Source organism: Penaeus monodon, chromosome 34, assembly GCF_015228065.2.
Source record: "Penaeus monodon isolate SGIC_2016 chromosome 34, NSTDA_Pmon_1, whole genome shotgun sequence".
Classification (NCBI taxonomy): domain Eukaryota; kingdom Metazoa; phylum Arthropoda; class Malacostraca; order Decapoda; family Penaeidae; genus Penaeus; species Penaeus monodon.
The window spans coordinates 14,107,849-14,108,090 of NC_051419.1; positions in this window are offsets into that span (position 1 = coordinate 14,107,849).

Here is a 242-nt window from a genome sequence, read left to right on the forward strand (position 1 = left end):
TCAAAGAGTAGATATTATTTATAAACGCAATTTTAAAAAGTAATCATTTTGCACACTACTTGCATTTAAATCATAAAACTCTTTACAAGTTATCTGAAAATGTACTAGTTTTACGAACGATGAAGAGATCCCTAACTTTGTTCATTTCCTGCATGATCTATGTTGCAAAAATTATCAACACAGTCTTTTTATGCATTTTCTCGTAGATCTATGCTTATCACTTTTCTCATGAGAAAAAAAAA